Raw genomic sequence first — 27,077 nt, 5'->3', positions numbered from 1 at the left:
CCTGCAGTGCCAGCATCCCATATGGGCACCAGTTCGAGTCCACTTTTTTTTTTTTTTTTTGAAAGAGTTACAGAGAGAGATGGAGACTGAGAAAAAGAGGTCTTCCTTCTTCTGGCTCACTCCCCAAATGGCCGCAACAGCCAGAGCTGGGCCAATCCAAAGCCAGGAGCCAGGAGCTTCTTCTGGGTCTCCCACATGCGTACAGGGGCCCAAGGACCTGGGCCATCTTCTGCCGCTTTCCCAGGCCATAGCAGAGAGCTGGATAGGAAGTGGAGCAGCCAGGACTGGAACCAGCACCCATATGGGATGCTGGCAGTGCAGGCTGGGTTTTTTTTTAACCTACTGTACCACAGCGCCAGCTCCTGCTCTACTTCTTTTTTTTTTTTTTTTTTTTTTTTTTTTTTTTTTTTTTGACAGGCAGAGTGGACAGTGAGAGAGAGAGACAGAGAGAAAGGTCTTCCTTTAGCCATTGGTTCACCCTCCAATGGCCGCCGCAGCCGACGCGCTGCGGCCGGCACACCACCACGCTGATCCGATGGCAGGAGCCAGGTGCTTCTCCTGGTCTCCCATGGGGTGCAGGGCCCAAGCACTTGGGCCATCCTCCACTGCCTTCCCAGGCCACAGCAGAGAGCTGGCCTGGAAGAGGGGCAACCGGGACAGAATCCAGCGCCCTGACTGGGACTAGAACCCGGTGTGCCGGCGCCGCAAGGTGGAGGATTAGCCTAGTGAGCTGCGGCGCCGGCCTGCTCTACTTCTGATCCAGTTCTCTACTAAGGCCTGGGAAAGCAAAAGATAACCCAAGTCCTTGGGTCCCCTACACTCACATGGGAGACCTGTAAGAAGCTCTTGGCTCCTGGCTTCAGATAGGCCCAGCTCTGGCCATTGCAGCCATCTGGGAACTGAACCAGCAGATGGAAGACTTCTCTTTCTCTTTATCTCTCTCTCTCTCTCTCTCTCTCTGCCTCTGCCTCTCAAATAAATAAATAAATCTTTAAAAAATTAAAAAAAAAAAAAAAGAAAAGAAATCTTCCTTCCTAAATTAACTGCAACATCTAGGGCTGGGCCAGGCCAAAGCCAGGAGCCCAGGACTCAATCTATGTTTCTCACACGGGTGGGAGGGACCTGAGTACTTGAGCCATCATCTGCTGCCTCCCAAGGTGCACGTTAGCAGAAACCTGGAACTGGAGGCAAAGCTGAGACTGAAACCCAGATACTCTAATACAGGACACATGTGTCCCAAGCTGTATCTTAACCCATTATGTTAAACACCTGCCCATAATTATTAAAGGTACATTTTTAAAAGATTATTTATTTGAGAGGCAGAATTACAGAGAGAGGGAAAGAGAGAAAGGGGTCTTCCATCTGCTGGTTCACTCCCCAAATGGCCATAATGGCTGGAGCTGGGCCCATCTGAAGCCAGGAACTAGAAGCTTCTTCCAGGTCTCTCAGGTAAGTCAGGAGCCCAAGCACTTGAGCCATATTCCACTGCTTTCCCAAGTCATTATCAGGGAGCTGGATAGGAAGTGAAGCAACCAGGACTCAACCTGGCGACCGTATGGGATGCCGGTGACACAGGCAGAGGTTTAACCATATTACAGCACAGCACCAGCCTCTTTTGAGATAGGTTTTTACAGTATGTCTCCCAGAGATTTCAGCTGCCAGTTGTGGGACAGCATCCCATATCAGAGTGCCAGATTGAGTCCCAGCGCCTTTATTTTCAATCCAGCTTCCAGCTAATGCATCTGAGAAGGCAGAAGAAGATGGCCCAAGTCCCTGCCACTCATGTGAGAGACCCAGATGGAGTTCTGAGATCCTGGCTTTAGCCTGGCCCAGCCCCAGCCATTGTGGCCACTTGGACAGTGAAATAGTGGATGGAAAATTTCTCTCTCTGCAACTTTTTCAAATAAATAAATCTTTAAAAAAAAATAAAATGAAACTCCCTTCCTAAATTTTCACAAACCACTAGTTGAGAACTACTATACTATACCAGAAATACATATTTTAATGACTTTTTTAAAGGGTCCACGTGGGGCTGGCACTGTGGCATAGCAGGTAAAGCCACTGCTTGCAGTGCTAGCATCCCATATGGGCACAGGTTCAAGTCCTGGCTGCTCCACTTCCAATCCAGCTCTCTGCTATGGCCTGGGAAAGCAGAAGATGGCCAAGTCCTTGGGCTCCTGCACCCATGTGGGAAGACCCAGAGGAAGCTCCTGGCTCCTGGCTTCGGATAGGACTGGCTCTAGCCATTGTGGCCATTTGGAAAGTGAACCAGTGGATGGAAGATATCTCTCCCCCCACCCACCTCTCTGTAACTCTGCTTTTCAAATAAATAAATCTTTCAAAAGGGGGAGGGGGGGAGGTCCATACACTATGCCATCATCTGCTAACTCTGGTTAGCAGGAAGCTGGATCACAAGGTGGAGTAGACTAAACTCAAACTGGCACACCAATATGGAATGGTGGGTGTCCCAAACAGTGGCTTATCCTCTTCATCACAATCCCCACCCCAAGAGGGAAATGTCTTGACGGTTGGAGTTATTATCATCACAATGGCAAGGGTGTCAGGTGGCACTATTTTTGTGGGCAGGGACCAGAGAAGCTAAATGTCCTATAATGCACAGAACAGTCTTGCAGAACAAAGAATTGTCCTGCCCTAAATGTTAATAGTGCCCAGCTGAAAAACTCTGTGTCAGAAAAGCTTACTCACTTTTGTTCTTAAACTGGGAAGCAGTGTGTTGACAGCCATTCAGAAATGCCAAAATTATGTGACATACAAGGTCATAAATAATTTTTAGTAACTGTGTTCTCACGTTCACTTTTTATAGACTTAGAAGTTCAAAACTTTTTCTTTCTTTCCTACAGAGGTTTGTCTTTCAAAGTTTAATTTTCATCTATATTTGGGCTGATTTGTTTTCCACAAAGAAGGTACAGTGACGAGGCTGGCATTGTGGTACGGTGGGTAAAGCCACCACCTATGATGCCAGAATCGCATATGGGCACCAGTCTGAGTCCTGGATGCTCCACTTGCTTTCCAGCTCTCTGCTGTGGCCTGGGAAAGCAGTAGAGGACAGCCCAAGTCCTTGGACCCCTGCACCCACGTGGGAGACCCAGAAGAAGCTCCTGGCTACTGATCAGCTCAGCTCTGGCCATTGCAGCCATTTGGGGAATGAGCCAGCAGTTGGAAGACCTCCCTCTCTCTCTCTTTCTCTCTCTCTCTCTGTCTGTCTCCACCTCTCTCTGTAACTCTTTCAAATAAATAAAATAAATCTTTAAAAATAATCATAACTGCAGCCACCATTTACTATTTGCCATGCATTCTACCAAGTGTTTTATGCATGTTATCTCTAATCTGCAAAATAGTTATTATCACCTCCAATGTAAAGAGAAATCAATTAAGAACATGAGGGATTATGACTTGCCCAAACGCCAACAATTAGTCACATATTCAGTATTCAAATCCGTAGTTCCTAATATAAACACATCCCAGTATGATATATTTCCTCCAGAAACACAACTAAATTTCTGTGGAAAAATTATTTGTGAATTAGTCATAGAAAACTACTACTATTCCCCACCACCCTTCAACAGGGAGACTAAAAAGTATACAGATCATAACTCTATCATCCTATAATGCAAAACACTCATTCTACAGGCATAAAAGTTCTGATTTAAACAGATTTTCTAAAGAATAGATGCCAGCCTGACAATAAAAATATATCAACTCTTAATCCTTCCCTCTTTTCCACTCTTAAAGTACAGTACTTGTTGCTCACCCTTCATTTCATGAAACTGAAGTAAATGAAACTTTATGATATATAGATACAATAAAATCCTGCAGTACATGGAAAAACTGTCAACCAACAAATAGCAGGACATGGCAAATTGTCAGCAAGTAACCAAATCTCCTCATTCATCCAAATATGGAAACACGTATGCACAAAGATCATCATGAGATCCCACAAAGTGAATAAAAAGGATTTCTGATATTTCCGTGGACTTTTATACTTTTTATAAAGCATAAAAAACATTTTTGGTTTTTTTCTACAATCCTAAGAAGCCCCTAAGTAACCCAAAATAAAACAAGGATTTGATGTGATAGGTAGCCCAGAAAACTGGCCACTCAGTTTTCAGAATGAGAACGCTGACAAATATGAGTACATTAGCTGTGTGTTGAAACCAAACACATGTCAAATCTGCATGACAGGTCTGTTCAGCTGTTATCCTTTCTGTGGACGACACAGCAAATACAGACACATTTCAGGATGATTGCCTAATTAAATATAAAAGCAATACTGCTGAGCTTGCCATCCCACTGTGAAATAATGAGTTGCAGTTTCCATTCAAACCAAAAGCAATCTAGCTTAAAAACTGGCATCCCTATTTAATTAGCCACGAATATATACAATAGCATACATTAGTGCCAGACAGTTCAAAAGCCAGTTCCTAAAAGTGTATTAGCTCTTTTGAATAAGCATCATATTTGCTGTGTAACGAGAATTCACCAGGCTCTGCTGCATGACGTAAGACAGAAACTGAGGTTCAAAGCTGTAGATGTAGTACAATATTTTGATCAATTCAGGAATCTCCTCTATTATCTGATTCAAACGTTAATTCCTGATAGATGTGAGACATTATGATAGATGCTATAATGCTTAAATAATGGTGGGCATTTACTAAAACTCAGATACTTTTCAAGTACTTCATATTTAATACTCCTAACAGCCCAAATAAAACATACTACTATTATTTCCATTTTACAAATGTAGAAACAATGAAGGAATTAACTGCTTGATCTCATACCCAAGAAGCAACAAACCAGAATTCAAACTTAGAACCTATACTTTTAATCACTACACTTAATAGTGCCTCTCTGGGAGGAAGACATACAAAAAGGAATAAAACATGACTTCACAACTCCAGGAGCTCAGTCTCCTGGAGAGACACATAAATCAATTAATATAATATGGTACAATTGCTAAAGACAGATTAGATATGGGATGGGTATTTGGCATAAGGTTTCTGGGTTCCATTTCTGACTCTGCTTCTCCATCTCCATTCCAGGTTTCCACTAATGCTTTAACACCCTAGGAGGCAACAGGTGATGGCTCAAGTAATTGGGTTCCCACCACCCACATGGGACACCATTTGGATCAGCCCCAGCCATTGCATGCATTTGGGGAGTGAATTAGTAGGTGGAAGCTCTCTCTCTCTCTCTCTCTCTCTTTCTCTTTCTGCTACTTATGTAAATACATGTTTTTTAAAAGTACATAGAGCTTAATTAATGTCTTGGCAGGGGGGCTTGCATTGCAGCATAGTGGGTTAAGCTGTTAACGTACAACCCAATCATCCCATATTGGAGTCCCAACTGGTCCACTACTGATCCAGCCCCTGCTAATACACATGGGAAAGCAACAGAAGATGGTCCAAATGCTTGGGCCCTTAACATCCATGTGGGAGACCAGGATGGAGCTCAAAGTTCCTGGCTTCAGCCAAGCCCAGCCCTGGCCATTGTGGCCTTGTGGGGAGTGAACCAGCAGATGGAAGATCTCTCTCTCTCCCTCATTCTCTCTGTAACTCTTTCAAATAAATAAATAAAACTCTAAAAAAAAAAGGTATGTCTAAAATGTAATGTATTGGAGTGAAATGGACATTATGAGATTCAATGATTGTTTATAGCCCTTGTCTCTTCCATTGAGGAATAGTTGGTTTTTTTCTTCATACGCTATTACTTAATGTAGGGTTAACTTTACGATCATTAAATAAACTGAAAATAGATCTTTGTAAAAAATAGGAGTGGGAGGGCCCAGAGCTGTGGCATAGCAGGTAAAGCTATGCAGTGCTAGCATCCCTTATGGGCGCTGGTTCGAGTCCTGGCTGCTCCTCTTCTGATCCAGCTCTCTGCTATGGCCTGGGAAAGCAGTAGAGGATGGCCCAAAGCCTTGGGCCCCTATACCCACATGAGAGACATGGAAGAAGCTCCTAGCTCCTGGCTCCTTGCTCTTGGCTTAGGATCAGCGCAGCTCCAACTGCTCAGCCAACTGGGGAGTGAACCAGCAGATGGAAGACCTCTCTCTCTCTCTGCCTCTGCCTCTCCTCTGTGTAACTCTGACTTTCAAATAAATAAATAAATATTTTTTAAAAATTAAGAGTATGAATGGAAGAGAGGAGAAAAAAGGGTTGGCACGTGGGAGGAAGGAAGGGTAGGGTGGGAAGTTTCACTATGTTCCTAAATCTATACATATATGAAGTACATGAAATTTGTATGAATCAAGTAAAATTTTTTTGTTTAATTTTAAACATAAGGTATTGGTAGGGGCCGGTGCTATGGCACAGCGGGTTAATGCCCTGGCCTGAAGTGCCAGCATCTCATATGGGCACCAGTTCAAGATCCAGCTGCTCCACTTCTGATCCAGCTCTCTGCTATGGCCTGGGAAAGCAGTGGAAGATGGCCCAAGTCCTTGGGCCCCTGCACCCACGTGGGAGACCTGGAAGAAGCTCCTGGCTCCTGGCTTCAGAATGGCGCAGCTCTAGCCATTGCAGCCATCTGGGGAGTGAACCATCGGATGGAAGACCTCTCTCTCTCTCTCCCTCTCTCTCTCTGCCTCTCCTCTCTCTGTCTAACTCTGACTTTCAAATTAATAAATAAATATTTTTTTAAAATAAGGTATTGGCAGTGAAGACAGAGAAATGGAAAAGAAGAAAAGTAACTTCAAAGGTGATCAGGTTGATGTAGGAAGAACAAGTATTGCGTAACTAGATTCCCTCACGTGTATCTGGTTTGGGTGATTGGGAGAATGACTAGGCAATTACCAAAAAGAAATTATTTGTTTTCTTTTTTTTAGGGTTTATTTAGTTATTCAAAAGGTGGAGTTACAGAGACAGAGGCAGAGAGAGAGAGAAAGGTCTTCCATCCACTGGTTCACTCCCCAAATGGCCACAATGGTCCAGAGCTGAGCTGATCCAAAGCCAGAGCTTCTTCCAGGTCTCCCACATGGGTGCAAGGGCCCAAGGACTTGGGCCATCTTCTACTGCTTTCCCAGGCCATCGCAGAGAGCTGTATTGGAAGAGGAGCAGCCAGGACTCGAATCGGCCCCCATAAGGGATGCTGTCACTGCAGGCTGGGGCTTTAACCCACTGTGCCACAGTGCCGGCCCCTCTGTGTAACTCTTTCAAAATGAATAAATAAATCTTTAAAAAATAGATAAGTTTAGGAGCACATTTGGAACAGTGGTTAGGATGCCACTTGGGACACCTGCATCCCATACCAGAGTTCCTGGGTTCAAGTCCCACTTTGCTTCTGATTCCAGTTTTCTGGTAACATGCACCCTGGGAGGCAGCAGATGATGGCCCAGATACCTAAGTCCTTGCCACCTATGTAGTAGACTCCATTTGAGTTCCAGGCTCCCGGCCTCAGGCTTCAGCTTGGCCCTGCCCTAGCTTTTGTAGGCATTTGGGGAGTGAAACAGCAGATAGAAAAATTCTCTGTTTCTCTTTCTCTACCTTTCAGATAAAAACGAATATTTTTAAAAGATACATTTATTTTGGCGGAAAAACAATTTGAGGAGCTGGCACTGTGGCATAGCAGGTAAAGATGTCACCTAAGTTCTGGCATCCCATATGGACGTCGGTTCAAATCCTGGCTGCTCCACTTCTGATCCAGCTCTCTGCTATGGCCTGGGAAAGCAGCAGAAGATGGCCCAAGTCCTTGGGCCCCTGCATCCACGTGGCAGACCCAGAAGAAGCTCCTGGTTCCTGGCTTCAGATCAGCCCAGCTCCAACTATTGTGGCCATGTGGAGAGGGAACCAGTGGATGAAAGACTTCTCTCTCTGTCTGCCTCTGCCTCTTTGTAACTCTGCCTTTCAAATAAATAATCTTAAAAAGAAAAAAAATTTTAAACGTATAGTTTTTTTCATGATAAACATTTTCAATGAACTTTTTGAAGTCCTCTCATGTGACAGAGCCCAGGCTCCTTCTCTGTGTCTATAAGTGAGAACAGGTAAGAGGCCAAGGAGGAACATCAACATATACAGAACAAAAAAACGAAGAGTATACAAATGAGACTGAAAAGGAACAGCAGAGATAAAAGTAAAGCAAACAGAAAGTATGTCACACAGACCAAAGATGGAAATCACAAATACCACAAATCAGTACATGCTATGAAAAGTGCCCACTGGTTTGGACACTACAGAAGCCAGAGTCAGTTTACCCTTCTGAAACAACACCAGTACCAAAGAGCTCATTATTTCCTCAAGCACCCTGCTTCATTATTGGAAAACTGAATGTTAAAAAGTTTTTTTTTCTTTCCAATGAAAGTAAACCATAGGCTTGTTCAAATTCTGACTCTGAGAGAATTAAGAGTCAAAACAACAAAATACAATAATACTTGCCTAGATCCTGATTTGCACAAACCACCTTTAAAAGATAATTGGGGTTCATTAGTAAGTTGGCCACAACCTACATCAGAATGTCTAGGTTCAAGTTCCAGCTCCACTTCTGATTCCAGCTTCCTGCTAATGTATACCCTGGGAGGCTACAGGTGAATGGTTTCAGTTACCGCCACTCACGTGGGAAACCTGCAGTGAGTTCCCAGCTCCTGGCTTTGCCTGGCCCAGCCGCAGCTGTTGCAATCATTTGGAGAGTGAATCTGTAAATGTGGGATCTCTCTCTCCCCCTCTCTCTCTCTCCCCCTCTCCCCCCGCCCTCTAACTGCTCAGTCTGGTGATGGATAAATGTATGCTTATTACATTTTTTCACAATGAAAATGGAAATGGCTGAGGAAACAAAAGATTACAAACTTTGTGTCATTTATAAAAAACAGCAAATAAATACAGCATAGAGATCACAAATACCAATGCTAGAAATCAATACCCAACTGGTTTTATGCTGTATGAATGAGTACTGGTTAGTTGGAAAAATTCTAGTGAAGCAGTATACATATATTTTAAAATGTTGCATCTTAAACAACTTAGATGGAAAAGCAGGTAACATACCATGGCAAACTGTTCTAGAAAATTAAAAAAAAAATCTAATAATGGCAAAGATACGGAGACTGGATGCTGAGAGAGCAGTGGTAGCAGCCTGGGCAGCAGCGGAGGATGTGCGGCTGATCAGAGGCAGAGTTGGCAGGGACCATGATTGGAGGCGAAGCTGGAGAGGACAGTGGGAAGGCCAAGGCTAAGGCAGTGTCTTGCTCACAGAGAGCTGGGCTACAGTTTCCTGGGGCCATATCCACAAGCACTTGAAGACTTGCACCACAAGCCATGGAAGGGTGGGTGCTGCTGCTGCCATGTACAGTGCTGCAATTCTGGAACACCTCACTGCTTCCAAGAATCTCAAAGCGAAGTATATCATTCCATGTCACTTGCAGCTTGCAATTCATGGTGATGAAGACTTGGATTCTCTTATCAAGGCTACCATAGTTGGGGGTGGTTTGATCCCTCTCATCCACAAATCTCTGACTGGAAAGAAGTGTCAGCAGAAAACCACTTAGAGGGTTGTTTAACCCAACCATCTTCCTCCCCATCATTGTACTATTACTGAGACAGAAGAAATGATGAGGATATGTGGGATTTTTAAAAATAGTTAAATGTAAAACCATAATTACTGTAGATATGAAAGAAGCATTATTTGTACATTCTCAGACTTGGAAGCTTGATAAAAGTATCTTTTCATGTGGTGATAGTCATGTTGATTGGCTAGGTTTCTCCATGTTTTATACAAAAATGGAACTGATAAACCATTTTTTAAAAAAGGAAAAAGAGACTAAAAAACATGTAAACATAAAAAGTTTACAAATAATATAAAAAAGCAATATTTAAAAATAAAATATTGGAACCAGATTGTAGCACAGTGAGTTAACACACCATCTGTGATGCTGGCATCCCATATGGATGTCAGTTCAAGTCCCAGCTGCTCCACTTTCAATCCAGCTAATGGGTCTGGGAAAGCACAGGAAGATGTCCCAAGTGGGTCCCTGCCACCCACACACAGCCAGGGATAGACCAGGCTGAAGTCAGGAGCCAGGAATGCTATCTGGGTCTCCCACATGTGTGACAGGAACCCAAATACTTGAGCCATCATCCATTGCTTTCCCAGGCAAATTAGCAGGAAGGTGGATCAGCAGTGGAGTAGCCAGAACTCAAATCAATGCTCCCATACGGGATGCTGGCATTGAAAGTGGTAGTTTAACCTGCTGCACTACAACACCAACTCTTTTCTTCTTTTTCATTTAAGATTTATTTATTTATTTATTTCAAAAGCAGAGCCTCAGAGAGAATTGATCGCCATTCATTGGTCCACTCCCCAAATGGCTGCAATAGCCAGGTATGGAAGCTGGGACCCTAGAATTCCATCCAGGTCTTCCATATGGGTGGCAGGGGCCCAACCACTTGGTCATCTTCCACTGCTTTCCCAGGCACATTAGCAGGGAGCTGGATCAGAAGAGCAGCAGTCAAGGTTCCAACTGGCACTCATATGGGATGTCAGCAACACAGGCAGTGACCCAACATTTCATGCCACAACACAGGCCCATCTTGTCTTTTTTAGGGTAGCTTTTCAATGGTCAAGTCTTTCAGATTTCTCATAGAACCACAGCATCAAGATCTCTCTGATCACTTACTTTAAAATTTAGCCTTGTGGGGCCGGCACCATGGCTCAGTTGGCTAATCCTTCGCCTGCAACACCGGCATCCCATGTGGGCGCCGGGTTCTAGTCCCGGCTGCTTCTCTTCTAGTACAGCTCTCTGCTGTGGCCCGGGAGTGCAGTGGAGGATGGCCCAGGTGCTTGGGTCCCTGCACCCGCATGGGAGATCAGGGGGAGGCACCTGGCTTCTGGCTTCCAATCGGTATAGTTCCAGCCGTAGAGGCCATTTTGGGGGGTGAACCAACGGAAGGAAGACCTTTCTCTCTGTCTCTCTCACTGTCTAACTTTGTCAAATAAAAAAATTAAATAAAATAAAAATTTACCCTTGGGATGGATACTGTGGCACAGCGGATTAAGCCACTACTTGAGATGTCCACATCTCATAACTGAGGGCCACTTCCACTTCCAGTCAGCTTCCTACTAATGCACCTGGAAAGGCAGTGGGTGCCAGCCCAGATGCTTGGGTCCTTACCACTCATGTGGGAGTTCCTGATTCAGGCCTTTGGGGAGTGAACCTGCAGACAGAAGATATCTCCATGTCTATCTCTCTGTTTCTGTGTGTCACTCAGCCTTTCAAATGAATTAAAATTTAGCTTTAACTACCCTTCCATTTGTGGAAACTCTCTCTAAAACACGATAGCAAAAACAATGTATATAATGTTACATGTCCGATCTAACTAGCACAGAATTCAATAGGACTATTGTTTTCCACAGTCTAGAGATAAAGAATACAGTTTTAGATCTTCTGTGTATACTAAATGTTTCTATAACTTTATATGCTAGAACATGAAATTATACAAATTATACTAATATTGGACCTCAATCAAATGACGTTAGATGCTAAGGCACTATGGAATATATGAATTTCCAGGATAATATCCCTTGTGATCAGCTTTCCTTTGACTTTTTTTTTAAGGATTTTTTAATTTTCTTTGAAAGACAGAGGTACAGAGAGAAAAAGATCTTCCATCCACAAGTTCATTCCCCAAATGGCCACAAGGGCTGGAGCGGGGCTGATCTGAAGCCAGGAGCCCAAAGCTTCTTCTGGGTCTCCCACATGGGTGCAGAAGCCCAAGCAGCTGAACCATCTTCCATTGCTTTCCCAGGCACATTAGCAGAGAGCCGAAGTGGAGCAGCTGGGATGCAAACCAGCGCCCATATGGGATGCTGGCACTATGGACAGAGGCTTAACCCACTACACCACAGCACTGGCCTTATAAACAAATCTTTAAAAAAAAAAAAAAAAACCTGAATGTGACCACTTTGGGCAGCTAAGCAACTCACTTCTTATTTTATAAGATTGTTACAGGGATTATGGGAAAGAAAGCAATAAAGAGGAAACAAGGAATCTGAAAAGATGGAAAACAAAATTAATAACAAGAGGATTATTTGAAATTCACCCATTGATAATTTTATTCAAACTTTTTTCTCGAATATTTTGTTTTTCTTAAAGGGAATATTTTATAGTCATTAAAATGACAATCATTATAAGCATATAAAGATATATATACAAGAATATTAATTTATCTATTGTTGTTAACAGAGAAAAATGAACCAATCCAAATGACCATCAACAGGAATAGGTTAAATAAATTATATTACATCCATATGATATTATGTAGTCATTGAAATAATAAATTCTATATAAACTAACAAAGAAGGATGCCCAAGATTCACAGCTAAGTGACAATAGCAAGTTACAAAACAAAATGATACTGCAATCTAATTTTAATTTTTAATATACTAGTAAATATTAGCATATGCTTAGAAAACAATTTAGATGGGCCCATGTTGAGACACAGTGGGTTAAGCTACTGCCTGCAATGCCAGCAGCACATATGAGCACAGATTAGAGTCCTTGCTGCTCCACTTTCCATCCAGCTCCCTGCTACATCACCTGGAAAAGCAGCAGCAGATGGCCTAAATACCTGGCCCCTGTTACCCACATGGGAGACCTGGATGGAGTTCCAGGCTCCTGGTTTCAGCATGGCTCAGCCCTGGCCATTGCAGGCATTTGGGAAGTGAATGAGTACATGGAATATATTTCCTCTCTGTAACTCTGCCTTTCAAATAAATCTTTGTTCATTTTTTCAAGATCTATTTATTTGAAAGGCAGAGTTACAGAGAGAAAGAGAAAGAGAAAGAGAAAGAGAAAGAGAAAGAGAAAGAGAAAGAGAAAGAGAGAGAGAGAGAGAGAGAGAGAGAGAGATCTTCCATCCATTGGTTCACTCCCCAGATGGCTGCAGCAGCCAGGGCTGTACCAGGCCAAGGCTGTGCCAGGCCAAAGCCAGGAGCCTGGAGCTTCTTCTGGGTCTCCCAGGTGGGTGCAGGGGCCCAAGTACTTGGGCCATCTTCCGTTGCTTTCACAGGCACATTAGCAGGAAGTTGGATGAGAAATGAAGCAGCTGGGACTCGAACTGGAGCCCATATGGGATACCAGCATCACAGGCCATGGCTTAGCCCACTGCACCACAGCACCAGCCCTCAAATAAATCTTTAAAAAAAAAAAAAAGAAAGAAAAAGAAAACAATTGAGAGTAATACATATGTACTAAACTGTTATCTTATAGAGTTGGTGATTATAACAAACTTTTACAAAAACAATGCATTTCTATAAAGTTAGTTATGGTTATTTTATCACTATTGTATTTATTTTTTAAAAGATTATTTATTTGAAAGACAGAGTTACGAAGAGGCAGAGGCAGAGCTAGAGAGAGAGAGAGAGGTCTTCCATCTTCTCGTTCACTCCCCAGAAGACCTCAATGGCTGGAGCTGAGCTGATCCAAAGCCAGGAGCAGCTTCTGGGTCTCCCATGTGGGGGCAGGGGCCCAAGGACTTGAGTCATCTTCTACTGCTTTCCCAGGCCATAGCAGAGAGCTGGATTGGACGTAGAGCAGCCAGGACTCGAACCAGCGTCCATATGGGATGCCAGCACTGCAGTAAGCAGTTTTATCTGCTACACCACAGCGCCGACCCCAGTATTTTATTTATTTGAAAGAGAGAGAGCACCCATCCACTGGTCTCTTCCCCAAATGTTCACAATATTCAGGGCTGGGCTAGGCTGAAGCCAGAAACCAGAAACCCAATCCAACTCTTCTACATGGATGACAAGGACCCAAGTGCTTGAAATGTGTACATTAACAGGAGGTTAGAATTAGGAACAAAGCCAGGACTCAAACCCAGGCACACCAATATGAGATGCTGGTGTTGTTGTCTTTTGACAATAACCATATATTACTTTCCTTTTTTAAAAAATGAAGAGAGGGGCCAGTGCTGTGGCACAGAGGGTTAAAGCACCAGCCTACAGTGCCAGCATCCCACATGGGCACTGGTTCGAGTCCCAGCTACTCCACTTCTGACCCAGCTCCCTGTTAATGCACCTGGGAAAGCAACAGAGGATCGCCCAAGTCCTTGGGTCCCTGAACCCGCGTGGGAGACCTGGAAGAAGCTCCTGGCACCTGGCTCCTGGCTTCGGATCTGCTAAACTCCAGCCAGGACATTTGAGGCGTGAACCAGTGGATGGAAGACCTCTTTCCCTCCCTCCCTCCATCTCTCTCTTTTCCAAATAAATAAAATAAATATTTTTAAAATAGAGGGAAAAAATAGAGCAGCTAAAAACTAAGGCAACAGGTGATGACTAAAGTATTTGGAACCCCTATACCCATGGAGGAGAAACAGATGCAATTCCTGGCTCTTGGCTTCAGCCTGGCTCAGCCTTGGCTGTTGCAGGCATTTGGGAAGTGAACCAGCAGACAGTTCACTTTTTCTCTCTTTCTCTCTCCCCCTGCCCATCACTCTGTCTTTCAAATAAATAAAAGGAATAAAACACACATTTTTATTACAAAAAGTATTTCACACAATGCCCACTTTCACAGGTCTTTATACATACATATTTTTCAAATAGCTGTTTTTGAGTCTAAAATTTCATTCCTTTTTAAATACAATTATCTGTAATAATCTATGATTTCATGAAAGATTTCAATAGCATTTCAAACTAGCCAGAAGGAAATAAACTGCAACTTGTAACAGTTCCTGCAATATACATAGTTAAAAACCTTCAGGGGTTGGCACTGTGGCTTAATAGGTAAAGCTGCCACCTGCAGTGCCAGCATCCCATATGTATGAGTGCCAGTTTGAGTCCCAGCTGCCCTACTTCTGATCCAGCTCTCTGCTATGGCCTGGGAAAGCAGTAGATGATGGCCCAAGTCCTTGGGCCCCTGCACCTGCATGGAAGACCTCGAAGAAGCTCCTGGCTCCTGGCTTTGGATTGGCGCAGCTCCTGCCATTGCGGCCAATTGAGGAGTGAACCAGCAGATGGAAGACCTCTCTCTCTCTCTCTCTCTCTGCCTCTCCTTCTCTCTCTGTGTAAATCTGACTTTCAAATAAATAATAAATAAATCTTTAAAAAAAAATATCTTCAATGATATCTCTTGTCTAAAATTCCCTAGCCTAACAGTCACACACTTGGCTCCACTAAAATTGGTGTAATCATTATCTCCTAGACTCCACTCATCATTCCAATGTCATGCTCCCTTCCTACCTCAGCTTGAGTGATGTTCACCTATTTGCAGCTCTGGTAGTATGGTCTGACTACACTACTTACTTTGTAAACTAATGTCATTTTGATTTCCTAGCTCCACTCTCCTATCTCTTCCAATCTATTATCCAAGCTAAATAAACTTTTCTTTCTTTCTTTTTCCCTCACACATACTCTAAGTAAACTTTTGAGAACTCTTCTTACAAAGAAGAGTTATATAAAGGTTTTATACAAACAAAACTAAATAAAGGATTTAAATAGTAAGGTTTTATACCTTATACAAAGGTTTTTCCTCATTTGGCCCCTACCCATCTCTTCAGTCTCATGTATCTCTACTCCTCTACCTATAGACACAATCTATTTTTTTTTTTTTAAATAACAAAGTATCACAACTTTTTTTTTTTTTTTTTTTTTTTGTTTGACAAGCAGAGTCGACAGTGAGAGAGAGAGACAGAGAGAAAGGTCTTCCTTTGCCATTGGTTCACCCTCCAATGGCCGCTGCGGCCAGCGCGCTGCGGCCAGCACACCGTGCTGATCCAATGGCAAGAGCCAGGTACTTATCCTGGTCTCCCATGGGGTGCAGGGCCCAAGCACTTGGGCCATTCTCCACTGCACTCCTTGGCCACAGCAGAGAGCTGGCCTGGAAGAGGGGCAACCGGGACAGAATCCGGCGCCCCGACCGGGACTAGAACCCAGTGTGCCGGTGCCGCAAGGTGGACGATTAGCCTAGTGAGCCGCGGCGCCAGCCGACACAATCTATTTTAAACACAGAGAACTATGAGGAGTCTTCAAAAATGTCATGGAAAATATATGTTATAAAAAAATTATGCAGCCATTAACTAGGCTACTCCTCCGCCTGCGGCACCCAGGTTCTAGTCCCGGGTGCACGCTGGATTCTGTTCTGGTTGCTCCTCTTCCAGTCCAGCTCTCTGCTGTGGCCCGGGAGGGCAGTGGAGGATGGCCCAAGTCTTAGGGACCTGCACCCGCATGGGAGACCAGGAGAAGCACCTGGCTCCTGGCTTCGGATCAGATCAGCGCGCCGGCCGCAGCAGCCACTTGGGGGGTGAGCCAACGGAGAAAGGAAGACCTTTCTCTCTGTCTCTCTCTCTCTCTAACTCTGCCTGTCAAAAAAAAAAATTAAGCATGGATTTCAAAAAAAACTTTTGCTCCAAAATCAACTTATTTTTTAATTCCATTTTTTATGTACTCTCAGATTTGTAGAGCCCCACTCACACTTCAATGCTTATACATGCAATACATCTCTCTCACGTGTTCTTCCTAACCTCTTCCAATTGGCTCTCTCAGTAATCATCTCATGTAGCAAGTGTTCTCTGACCCCTCAATCTCCTTTTTCTGCACTTTGATTATGCCCTGCATAAATCTCTGTTATTAGAGTTATCAGGCAATATTTTAATTATTGTTTATCTGTCTCTTTCACTGGACTATGAGCTCTATGAAGGCGTGGACTCAAACTTGCTGACCTTCAAATTCAAATTTTATTTCATAATTTATGTTCTTTTCATTTATTTGAAAGGCAGAGGCAGAAAGGGCAAGAGATCTTCCACTCACTGGTTCACTCCCCAAATGCCTGCAACAGCCAGGGCTGGGCCAGGAGCCCAAAACTCATCTGGGTCTCCCACATGGGTGGCAGAGACACAAGCCTTTGAGGCATCACCTGCTGCCTCCCAGGATGTGCATTAGCAGGAAGCTGGACCAGAAGCAGAGGATCTGGAACTGAAACCAAGGGAGCCAATGCAGGATCTAAGCATCCCAAGTAGCAGTTTAACTGCTGCACCAAACGCCTGCCCCAAGCATACAAATTTTAACATTATGATGAGTCACAATATAAAGCAAAAAAAAGGAAAGATGACATCGAGATTTCCTACTTTTTACATAAAAAATAAATTCATTCTTTCACTCACATAGTCAACAAATATTTACTTAGCACCTCTCAGGGGTCAGGCACTACGCCAAGCCCTGGAGAGTTAATGATGACAACGTAAACAAACACAGAAAAAGTATTCTGAGAAAATACAGTCCAAAATATTAGCACTGTTCATTAATTCTTCGACTCAGGCAGACTATGAATAATTTATATCTTCCCCTTTAAAATATTCTCTATTATCCAATTCTTCCTTAATGAATATGCATTACCTTTATAATCACAAAAAATGTTAAACCCTTTCAAATCATACAAATTTCTACTAATTAGTAGGAATACAATATCCAAAGCAAATAGTATGCCAATTTGCAAAGCATCACTAATATGAGAGCAAAACCATTTTTGAGAACTCTTATACCTAATACAAGGAAAAACAAGCCTAACATATACAAAAATATTTCAGGATTTCCACAGTGAAATCATTGTGAAAAAGATCCCAGGAAACTGTCCAAGGAAAACACTGACCACAAGATCTATACCACTCTAGTTTTCCACATTGCAGAAGGAAAATTATATCATTCTACTCTGTTTCTTGCTGGAGAAATAATAACAATCTCTATATAACGTGTTTAAAAGACAAATTAATAAATATCACATTTCATCTGCATAATGATTTACAGTTTATAGTTTGCAGAGCACTCTGACCTTGACAATATTTCTGTTTTCTTGTTCCTTTGGATACATTAAAAAACTAAGGAATGAAATGCAGAACGACTCAAAACCCAAAAGCCAAACAAGAGGACTGAGAAGTTTGTCTACATAAAAATCCAAAACTTCTGATAGTAATAAAATAAAAATTCATAAGACAAATATTAAAATGGGACAAACACCTGCAAAACAAATATTCACAAAACATTTTTTCATATTTAGAAAGTCCTAGAAATCAATAGGAAAGAAATCTATGACTCAATAGAAAAACAAATGAAGGATTTAACTAGGTAGTTTACAGAGAACATGAGTGACTCAAACACATGAAACGATGTTTAACCTTAGCATAATTTAAAAAATTAAAATTACTCTGAGGCATCATTTCTATCAGATTGGCAGAAAGTCAAGTTTGATAACAGCAAGGTTTAATATGAACACTGATCCTGGAACCAGAGTGCTTGGTTTGAATTTCTGCTACTTAGTAGCTGCGTGGTTTGGGTAACTCACTTAAATTCTCTATCCCTGAAAAAAAGAGATAATATTAGTACCTATTTCAAAGGAATATTACTAAGAGTAAAAGAGTTGGTCAGCATTGTGGTGCAGCAGGTAAAGCTGCCACCTGCAGCACCAGCAACATTTATGGGTGCCAGTTCATGTCTTGGCTGCTCCGTTTCTGATCCAGCTCTGCTAATGGCTTGGGAAAAGCAGTGGAAGATGGCCCAGGTGTTTGGGCCTCTGCCACTCATGTGGGAGACCTGGAAGAAGCTCCAAGCTCCTGGTTTCAGCCCAGCGCTGGCCACTGCAGCCATCTGGGGAGTGAAACAGTAGAATGATCTCTCTCTCTGACACTCTGTAACTCCAACTTTCAAAATAAATAAAAAATCTACAACAGTACCCATGGGCTGATGTTGTAGCACAGAGGGTTAAAGCCCCAGCCTGCAGTGCCAGTATCCCATATAGGCACTGTTTTAAGTCCCAGCTGCTCCTCTTCCAATCCAGCTCTCTGCTATGGCCTGCGAAAGCAGTGGAAGATGGCCTAGGCCCTTGGGCCCCTGCACGCACATGGGAGACCTGGAGGAAGCTCGTGGCTTCAGATTGGCGCAGCTCCAGCTGCTACGGCCAATTGGGGAGTGAACCAGCAAATGGAAGACCTCTCTCTCTGTCTCTCCTTCTCTCTCTTTGTAACTGACTTTCAAATAAATAAAACTTTAAAAAAAAAAAAAAAAAAGTACCCATGGCATAAAGCAAGTACTGTGTAAGTATGAGCTATGAAACAGCCAGTATTACTGAGTAAACAGGCAACACATTGAAATAAAACTCCAGGGGCCGGCACTGTGGCACAGCGGGATAAAGCTCTGGCCTGAGGCACCGGCATCCCATATGGGCACCAGTTCTAGTCCTGGCTGATCCTCTTCCAATCCAGCTCTCTGCTGTGGCCTGGGAAAGCAGTGGAAGACGGCCCAAGTCCTTGGGCCCCTGCACTCATGTGGGAAACCCGGAGGAGGCTCCTGGCTCCCAGCTTCGGATTGGCGCAGCTCCAGCCATTGCAGCCATCTAGGGGGTCAACCAGCGGATGGAAGACCTCTCTCTCTGTCTTTACCTCTTTCTGTAACTCTTTCAAATAAATAAAATAAATCTTTTTAAAAAATAGAAAAAAAACTCCAAATAAAGCAATTTAGCAATATATTTCATATTGATAAATGCTTATATCCAATAACTTAGAAACTTTACTTCTGCAATTTTATCCCACAAATCCTCTTTCAAAAATGTAAAATGAGGGGCCAGCATTGTAGCATAGCAGGTAAAGCCACGGCCTGTGATGCCAGCATTCTATGTGAGAGCCTGTTCAAGACCCAGCTGCTCCAATTCCAATCCAGCAGCCCTGGTGGTTGTGGTCATTTAGGGAATGAACCAGCGGATGGAAGATTTCTCTGTGTGTGTGTGTGTGTGTGTGTGTGTCTTCTTCTCTCTATGTAACTTTGACTTTCAAATAAATAAATTTAAAAAAAAAAAAGAAAAATGTCTGAGATGACAAATATGCCAATTACTCTGATCTGATCATTACACATTGTATGGATGTACTGAAATGTCACAAAAACATGTACAATTACTCTATGTAAATTAAAAAATATAAATGTAGTGGTGAGTAGTGTGGCTCAGTGGATTAAGCCACCACTTGGGAAACCTACATCCTATATCGGAGTGCCTAGAATCAAGCCCCACCCCCACTCCCCATTCAGCTTCCTGCTGGGAGACAGTAGATGATGGCTGAAGGACTTAGATTTCTGCCACCCATGTGGGAGATCTGGATGGAGTCCCTGCCTCCTGGCTTCTGGCTGGCTCAGCACCAGCTGCTGCAGACATCTGATGAGTGAACCAGCAGAAGATATCTCTCTCTTTCTCCCTCCCTCTTTCAAATATGTTTATTTTTTAAATGAAGACCCATAATTTACCAAATCACAAAGTATTTGTATTTGATACACCATCCCAAACATTACAGAATAACTTATCATACATCCAGGGCATCAGCTATGTGAAAATCTCACTGTCAATTCACACACACAAACATCTGTACTACCTAGTACTAAATTCTTTTTTTTTTTTTTTTTTTTTTTTTTTTTTTTTTTTTGACAGGCAGAGTGGACAGAGAGAGAGACAGAGAGAGAAAGGTCTTCCTTTGCCGCTGGTTCACCCTCCAATGGCCGCCGCTGCAGCCGGCGCACCGCGCTGATCCTGGCAGGAGCCAGGAGCCAGGTGCTTTTCCTGGTCTCCCATGGGGTGCAGGGCCCAAGCACCTGGGCCATCCTCCACTGCACTCCCTGGCCATAGCAGAGAGCTGGCCTGGAAGAGGGGCAACCGGGACAGAATCCGGCGCCCCAACCGGGACTAGAACCCGGTGTGCCGGCGCCGCAAGGTGGAGGATTAGCCTATTGAGCCACGGCGCCGGCTTAACCTAGTACTAAATTCTAACAAGTGACAAGAAGCTCCAGTCCAACACTGGACCCCTCCTTAGTGATCAGCTCCACCTCAGTTCCTAACATCTACTGTGGCTCCATCTCCTTCTGTCACACTAAGCAACTATGACATCTACACTGATGGTAAAGTCAACATAGTCCCTTAACCTCCCACCACTTCAGTAACATACTTTTCCATTCCTCTTCAATAACTTTGAAATAGTTACACCATTTTTCTGTCTTTACCTTGAAATATTGAACTCTGAACTTTTCAATTATATATGTTTTACAAAATCTGGTCTTTAATCACATTTCTGATTGTCTCCTTCTCCAATTACCCAGCCTTCTTACAGGTTTTACTTCTTATAATCCCCAACTTGAACTTCTCCAAGCACATTTCCCACACTATTCCTAGCAGTATACAGTTGCTCCCTATTTTACCCTTCTGTCTTGTAAATTCTAATTCAGGATCAACCCCCTTCCCCCAACCATCTTCTTTGCCTTTCTACACTTAGATTGTTGGAAAGTATAAAATCCATGCTATTGGGCCACGTTCACAAATGTATCTAAATAACTGGCTCCACATATGGTCATCTATTTTTCTTTTCAATCCTTAATTTATTCCTTTTATTTTACATTAAAAATTCCCATGGTCATAACACTCAAGACAGAAACTCACCATGTATAGGGCAAGCATTTAGCCCAGCAGTTAAGATGCTCATATCCCATATCACAGTACATGGATTCCATACCTGGCTCTGGCTACTGATTCCAACTTCCTACTAATGCAGACCCTCAGAGGCAGCCATGATGGCTCAATTATTTGGACTCCCACCACCCACATGGAAGACCTGGATTGAGTTTCTAGCTCCAATTTGGGTCTCAGTCAGACATGCAGAGAGCAGAGAGTAATCCAGCAGATGGGTTCTCTCCTCTCCTCTCCTCTCCTCTTCTCTCTCTCTCTCTCTCTCAAATACATTTTTTAAAAAGTTTTAAACTTGGGTTTAAAGTTAAACCACTACCTGCAGTGCCAGCATCCCATATGGGCATTGGATGGACTCCAGGCTGCTCCGCTTTGATTCAGCTCCCTGCTAAAGCACCTGGGAAAGTAGTAGAGGATGGCCCGAGTGCTTGGGCCCCTGCAACCATGTAGAGACTCAGAAGAAACTCATGTCTCCTAGATTCAGCTTGGCCCAGCCAAGCTGTTGCAGCTCTCTGGGAAGTGAACCAGCAATTAGAAGACCTCTCTCTCTTTCTCTTCCTAACTTGGCCTTTTTTCCCTTCTATCATGTCATTATCCACCTTGAATTCTATCTTTTTGGTGTCAAAGAATGAAATGCCCAACGTATTTCCCCTCAACCTGGAAAACTCATACTAAAAAGAAACATACATGTGTGCTACAGTGGAAAGAATACAGTTTCACAAGTAAACAGTCCATCTGCCAACAGTCGCTCCAACCGTAAAACAGAAATGCTGACACATAAGCTATAAGATTTTTGTGGTCTATAAAGCATCATGTGGGGACGTACATTTGGTGCAGTGGCTGGGACAACATATCCCAAATCAGAGTGCCTGGGTTTGAGTCCCAGCTCTGCTTCCAATTCCAGCTTCCTGCTGGAACACACTTTAGGAGGCAGCAGGTGATAGATCAAGTACTCGGGTCCCTTACACTCACATGGGAGATTCAGACTGAGTTCCCAGCTCCTACTTTCAGCCTTGCCCAGGCCTGGCTGCTGCGAGTATTTAGGAGTAAACCAGCAGCTTGAAGATCTCTGTCTCTGCCTCTCTGCCTCTCTCTCTCTCTCTCTCTCTCTCTCTCTCTCTCCTCTCTCTCCCCCATATCTCTTTTTCATATAAATATAATGGAAAATAAAACAGCCGTTTTTACAAAAAAATCTTTATGGGTACCTAGTATATAGTATATTCCCAATATACAATAAGTTTCACTACTACCAGGTTTTTACAACCACACTGTTGAAAAAAATAATTTTACTGCCTCCCACTTACTCCTCAATCCATCATGATTTGACTACTGCTACCACTGCCATCATCACAGTATCAAACTGCCTTTCAAAAGCAACAAGTGACCTCCCAATTGCCAAATTCAGTGGTTTCTTCCTGACTCTAATTTTGCTTGACCTCTAGAGCACCTGACACTAACAGTCATCCCCCCTCCCTTCTTGAAACTGTCTTCCTTTGACTCTGTCACAATGCCATTCTGTTCTAGTTCTCATCCCATTCCTTTAACCTCCCTTTTTCAGTGTCTATTACCCCTCAAACAATGGCACTCCTTCTGGTCCATAGCCCTTCTCTTCTTTCAGTATTACCTTCAAAGACTTCAAACATGCGCCATTATGTTCTCTTGAACTTCAAACTTAGCGTTCAGTTCCAACTTTTCTCCCAATTTTCAGACCCCAATTTCGAGCCACCACAGTGGTATCTGGAAAACACCTCAAACTGACTTATTCAAAACTAAATTAATTATTTTCCCTCAACATTCCTTCTTCATGTTCTCTATTCCACTAACCCCACAAATTCAGCTGAGTCAGAAACCCCTCACTAATCTCTCAGGTGTATTCTGAAACCTCCTGGAAGCGCAGGCCATTCATTCTCTTCCTTTTCAAACCGATCACCATCCCAGTTCACTCTCCTCCCTCTCATCAGCCCCCGACTTCCCTCCGTGGGCCTTCTGCCTCTCACTGTCCCCACTTTCAACTCTCCCTGGGCATCTTACAAACCTCTCAACGCTCCTGGGGCCTACAGAATAAAGTCCGCATTCTTTCGCAAGGTTTTCTCAGAGGTATACATGGCTTTTGAATTAGACAAACCTGAGTTTCATTTCCAACTAACTCTGAGCACTGTGAAGGGCAAACGGCAGAGAAGTTGGGGTTGGGGGCGGGGGGCAGTACCTGAGGACGGATTCTGGGAGGGCACAGTGAGTGTCTGCGAAGGGGCAGTGGGTCGGAGGGAAGTCCCGGGAGGGGTCCGGGTCTCCGAGGGAGGCGCGGCACTGAGCCGCGGGCAGACGCCCGGGGGGCGAGGTGGAGCGCTTTGCAGCCCGCGTTTTCCGCGGAATCTCGTGAAGCGAGGAAGGTGCCTGCGAGGAGTCAAGCACCAGATCCCCGACACGCGCGCGGTAACTTCTGATGGGCCGCCGGCCTCTGAGGGGTGCAGACGCCGGGCCCCTGTCCCGGGACCCTGGGGGAAACCAGAAGGGCCGGGGAAAGGGGCCGAGAAGGGAAGTGTCCCCAAGCCGCTGAGAAGAGCCAAAGGTTCGGGTAGGGTGCCAAGGACCCCGAGCGCCAGAGCTCCGGGCCGAGGGGATGTAGCAGCAAGCGCACGCGGGCCAGGATGCCCCAGGTTTGTGCCCCCACGCACTCTCTGGACGTTACCTGAGGCGGGACTGAGCAGCCAGAGGGGTGCCGGCGCGGGCGGGACGGGAAGGCGGCGGCAAGGAGGGCGCATAGTAGCCCTCACAGCTCGGTGGCGGCAGCGGCTCCTTAGCCAGCAGAGGCGGTCGGGGCACCTCGCGCAGAAGCCGGCGACTCGGGGGCACTAGCAGCGGCAGAGAAGGAGGAGGCAACTGCCATGGCCCCGCAGTCGGGGCCGCTCCCCCGCCTCCCTGGCGGGTCCCGGAGGAAGATCCCACCAGCCAGCCCCAAGGAGGCAGCTGGAACCTCCGCTAGGCTCCCGGGCCGCGGGACGACTGAAACACCTCCCCGCGGAGCAGCAGTTCTGGGGGCGGGGCCTCCTTGAGGCACGCCCCCCTCGAGCCCTCGCTCAGAGTAGCCAATCAGTCGTCGATTCTTGATAAAGGGGCTCCTGGTGTTGCCCAATCAGCGTAAGGCATACCACGTGGTACGAGGGTGGGCACAATGGGCGTCCAGAGAAGCCAATCAACAGCCCTAGGCGCCAACTCTGGGGGGGGGACGAAGGGAACCAATAGGAAGGAAGTGGAGGTAAAAACAGAAGAGGCAGTGTGTGCTTGGAAAGGCGGAACAGAGGAGAGAATACACCTGGGGAAACCCAAGTTCTGAAGTCTCTCTGAGGGAGGGACAGTAAACACAAGGTGGATCAATCAAAATGTCAAACACAGAAGCGATAGGTAATTGATAAAGCCGATTGAAAATGGATTAGACCCTTCGCGGCTCTTGAGTTGATAAGTTAAGGAAAAGTCCTATGCGCCGTCCGCCAGGATCTCAGTGAGACTTAAAAACCAAGAGCGATGAGTAAAGACGCTGGCGGAACAATTCATCTAGATTAAGAGATTCGATTCGGTGAAGACGCAGAGGAAGGAACACTTGAGCTGACTTGAAAACAGGATTTTGAAAGAGCTGGGGGGGGGGGGAATAGAATTCTATCCAACTGTTGGACAGACACATGTCTCCTCATGCTTTCCATATGTCTGGGCGTTCATAATCTCCTCACTTAGCAGACTGCAGTATCAAGAAGGCAAGAGCAGCCAGGGTCGGCGGATTGTGCACCTTACTGCATCAACACTCCCTCAGATTAGAGACCTCCTTTTAGACATCTTCAGGCTTCCCTTCTCCTGGAAGAGGGGAGTCTCGATAGATGAGTGAGATCTAAACAATCGGAGTATAGGTGGTATACATTTCTGATGGCAATAAAGTGCATGAAAGATATATGTGTTAGGAGATAAGGCAGAGAGAAGAGGCTAAACATGGGTTGGGCTCAAATGCCAGACATGTCCCTTTTTTTTCATGCTGCGATAGCTATTCTCGAGTGGGAGCATAACCTAAACAGTGTACTGGTTCAGGAAGATTAATCAGTAGTTCACAGGATTTCTGAAGGGAGAAAAGATCACCCCAGTCCTGTCCCCTGACCCAAAGCCCTTTTGGTATCATTTTTCTAGCAACAAATCATGTGCTGCCACCTGGTGACAGTTTAAATACCACTGTTCCACATTACTATTTAATATTGCTGTTATGAAAACCCTGGCAATCCTTATAAAGTGGGTGATAAATAAATACAGCACTGGTAGCAACCAGAATTGGACGATGCCACCATGCCAGTGGTATCAGATGTCCAGCGAAAGATATAAAAACAGGAGTGCCAGGGGCCGGCACTGTGACACAGCAGGTTAAGCCACTGTCTGGGACACCATCATCCCATATCAGTGCCAGTTTGAGCCCCAGCTGCCCCACTTCCAATCCAGCTCCCTGTTAATGCACCTAGGAGAGCAGCATAGGATGGCCCAAGTGCTTGGTTCCCTGCACCCACACATAGACCCAAAAAAAGCTCCAGGCTCCTGGCTTCGGTATAGCACAGCCCTAGTCATTTGTTGCAGCAATCTGTGGAGTGGACCAGCAGATGGAAGATCTCTTTCTCTCTCTCCCTTTCAAATAAATAACAAGTAAATCTTCTTTAAGATTTGTTTATTTATGTGAAAGGCAGAGTTACACAGAGAGAGAAGGAGAGGCAGAGAGAGAGAGAGAGAGAGAGAGAGAGAGAGGTCTTCCATCCACTGGTTCACTCCCCAGTTGGCCACAACAGCTGGAGCTGTGCTGATCCAAAGCCAGGAGCTTCTTCCGGGTCTCCCACACAGGTGCAGGGGCCCAAGAACTTAGGCCATCTTCTACTGCTTTCCAAGGCCACAGCAGAGAGCTGGATCAGAAGTGGAGCAGCCAGGACTCAAACTGGCGCCCATATGGGATGCCAGCACTGCAGGCACTGGCTTTACCCACTACACCACAGCGCCGGTCCCAAGTAACTTAAAAAAAAAAAAAAAAAGTGCCTTCTGATCTCTACTCTCAGCAGTTTCCCAAAGCTGAGGGAACAGGAGGATTTTCATACAGCTATTCAGGTGTCAAAGCCCCCCCACCCCACCCCATGTGCTTTCTACTAATGAATTCAGGGCCTCCTCCACAACTAAAGGTAGTTACTGCCCATTCAACTCAACCTTTTACTACACTTTTATATCAGATAACTGTCTCCTCTCTCCAGCTAGACTGAGTTCAGATTTGGTACCTTTACCTGAGCCCAATGCAAGCGTTAGTGCTGGGCAAATGCATACTTGGACTGCTTTTTTTTTTTTTTTTTAATTTATTTATTTGAAAGGCAGAGTTACAGAGAGGCAGAGGCAGAGAAAGAGAATCTTCCATCCACAGGTTCACTCCCCAAATGGCCACAACAGCTGGAGTATAGCCAATCTGATGCCAGGAGTCAGGAGCTTCTTCAGGGTTTCCCATGTGGGTGCAGGGGCCCAAGGCCTTGGGCCATCTTCCACTGCTTTCCCAGACCATAGCAGAGAGCTGGATTGGAAGTGGAGCAGTCAGGACTTGAACCAGCACCCATATTGGATGCCAGCACTGCAGGCGGCGGCTTTACCTGCTACA

The 27,077-nt window shown here is 44.7% G+C and overlaps 1 protein-coding gene and 1 pseudogene across 5 annotated transcripts in view; one reads left to right on the top strand and one right to left on the bottom strand.

Moving 5' to 3' along the window:
* The window catches only part of TESK2 (testis associated actin remodelling kinase 2), a 162,982-nt gene extending 138,518 nt beyond the window's left edge, over positions 1–24,464 (bottom strand). For 3 of the 5 annotated variants that reach the window (XM_051857852.3, XM_089300762.1, XM_051857856.3), the window contains exon 1: positions 24,114–24,449. The gene's annotated coding sequence lies outside the window, so the exon portion shown is untranslated. Of the gene's footprint in view, positions 1–24,113 lie in introns of all 5 variants that reach the window. The other 2 variants (XM_051857854.3, XM_089300764.1) reach the window with 2 other exon arrangements.
* LOC103350285 (histone H2A.V pseudogene) lies at positions 9,073–9,665 on the top strand (annotated as a pseudogene).
* Positions 24,465–27,077: the final 2,613 nt, after the last annotated feature.

This window comes from Oryctolagus cuniculus, chromosome 7 (genome assembly GCF_051225735.1).
Source record: "Oryctolagus cuniculus isolate XC-2025 breed Fujian yellow rabbit chromosome 7, ASM5122573v1, whole genome shotgun sequence".
Classification (NCBI taxonomy): Eukaryota; Metazoa; Chordata; class Mammalia; order Lagomorpha; family Leporidae; genus Oryctolagus; species Oryctolagus cuniculus.
Note: the sequence above shows the minus strand (reverse complement) of the source record. Positions and strands in the feature narration are given on the sequence as shown.